The following is a 2,500-nucleotide window of genomic DNA, read 5'->3' as shown; positions in this document are numbered from 1 at the left end:
TCTTCTTTTATTTTTTTTAAGCAAGTCACTGTACAGATACTTATTCTCTACACCACTTCCCTTTTGAAACATTAAACTGACACTGGAACTGACTGCACAAGATTGCATTTTCTCTTCCTAAACAACTTGAATTGAAAGGTTACTTAGTGTAACAATATTTACTTGCAGAATTGTGTTGTTACCAAGGGTATAATGGATGGTGGCTATGCAGGTTTACGCAAGAATGAGTGAAGCATGAGGCATTAGCCATGTGTTTGACATGTTTCAAATTGCTATAATCCAGCATTAAACACACCCAGCAATTCATGCCATTTCTTGCAGCCATAATCTTGAATAAAGCGTGCACAACCACTTATTATATAAATTAGTATATGACTCCCTGTTATAGTCACAACAGTGCTTTTGTGTTTATTTTGCATCAAGATGTAGTCTTTTATTTGTACAAATAGCAGGATATAAAGACATAGCTCAATTAGACCTCCTTACTTTATGATAGGGTAGTACTGAATGCTAGACTTGTTGGCTTTATTTTTTCCTCTAAGAGTTATAGGTTCCATTGGTATAAAACTGTACCATGTGAGATAGACATTTGCCAGAGCGATAACAGAAACCTGCGTGTACCCTGTTCCATATTCACTACAATGTTCGAAAGTTTGAAACTTGACCTGGGCAAGTACAGTTAGCTGTGTTATCTCAACCACCACCAGGGACACTATTGGTTCGTGTTGCTCACTCAACCTTTTCCCTCTGGTCTTCTCTCTCACCTTTTTCTCTCTCTCCCTCTCTCATCCACTCTACCTCTCTCCCATCCTTCTTCTCTTCCACCCTCTTTTGTATGTATGTATATGTATGCGTATGTATGGATGGATATGGATAGATAGATGATAGCACTAACTGTATATGTCAAGGATGGTAAGAAGGAAAAAATAACCTCACTTCCCCACCACACTCACCTGTCCACATACACGGACACTCCATCTTATAATCATGGTGCCTTACTATTCAACCTCATTTTGTTTGGCATCTTGCCACTTACTCAAAACAAATGGATGAAAAAAAGTGACTTCCTAAAAAAACTAAGAATAAATAACAGTACATATAAAAACTTTATAACTATTTATTTCTATGAACTTTTCTTAAACAAAATTACTTACAGTGACATTAAAAGACATTTTATGTCCAGTACCTGGTTTCTTTCAGTGTCTAATTTATTTAACCAAATAAATGCATTAAATCCAAGAGATTCCAAATATGACATCTAAAGAAAAGTGAGCCATAAGATTAAAAAGTAATCATATATTCTTAAATAGTTCTTCATTTTAAGATATCAATATCAAATATTACTAAATATTTCTATGTACAGTCACACAAGAAAGGGTTAAGTATGCGGAAAATCTACACATGTAAGAAGAAATCACATACATTTACCTCAAAATATGAGTTAAATACTGATTTTGAAAACTTGACTGTGATGTAAAACTTCTGAAAGAAACTAGCATTTAAATAATAACTTCTGTGCTCTGGTGGAATTAATTCATCATGGACACCATGCACAGTGCATCTGAAATCTAGTACTGCTTTGCTAAAAGTATTTAATGCTAAGATTGCCTAATAAATCAAAATGCCAAATATGAAGGACATAGTTGAATGTGTAAGAACAAAAATTGAACAAGCACATGAATATTTTTAATTTTTAAAAACAGAACAGGGAGTCCTTTACAACATGATTTAGAGAAGGATATCTATTGTTATAGCAAGTGATATTATCTTTATTATAATAAGTGATATGATCTTAAGTAAATGAAAATTAAGTTGGGTATAAAGTATTTGCCACTGCTTTTCACTTGTTTAAGCAACATGTCTAAAATGCTATTCACAAACTACGGTCACCTTTCCGGGGAAGAAAAGAACAAAAAACCCTTTAATTAGTAAAAATTCAAATATTCATTCAAAAAGGTAAATATGCCAAACATCCAAAGTTGTAGGGCATTTCAACATGGTATTTTTAAAAAATAATGACCATGACTACCTTTAGCAAACAGAATACTCTTAGATCTTCAAGAATGACAAACATCTGGGAAACATAAGAGTAGAACAAATAAAAATCTTATCTTTCACTTCAATCAGCTATTAATTAATTCAGTAATTCAGTATGTTATGTTTTGCTCCAGATTATAATTAAACTAAGATTTAAAACACAAGCAACAAAACACAAGTATTTCATTATGAAAACAGCATAAAATACTAAAATTGTTTCATCTCTATGCTATTTCATTTAAATATAGTACAGCAGCAAATCTGAAAGAATGGTAGCTATACAGATGTATTTTACTGAGACATTATGCTTCTGCATCTTATAGTTCAATAAGCCCCGTTCACAATATAATTGGAAAGGATTTGATAATACTGATGATTCTGGTGAACTAATTATTTCCATATATTATTTCAAAACTACATTTGTACGTTAATCTTTATATTAAATCTTTAACTCTCACACATT

The 2,500-nt window shown here is 32.2% G+C and overlaps 1 protein-coding gene across 1 annotated transcript in view; it reads right to left on the bottom strand.

The window, feature by feature from the left end:
• The window catches only part of FOXP2 (forkhead box P2), a 254,646-nt gene that overhangs the window by 251,314 nt on the left and 832 nt on the right, over nt 1-2,500 (bottom strand). The gene's annotated exons all lie outside the window — the stretch shown is intronic.

Source organism: Monodon monoceros, unplaced genomic scaffold (genome assembly GCF_005190385.1).
Source record: "Monodon monoceros isolate NGI ecotype Baffin Bay Population unplaced genomic scaffold, NGI_Narwhal_1 Super_Scaffold_2, whole genome shotgun sequence".
NCBI lineage: Eukaryota > Metazoa > Chordata > Mammalia > Artiodactyla > Monodontidae > Monodon > Monodon monoceros.
The sequence above is the reverse complement of the archived record's forward strand: the minus strand, read 5'-3'. Positions and strand labels throughout refer to the sequence as shown.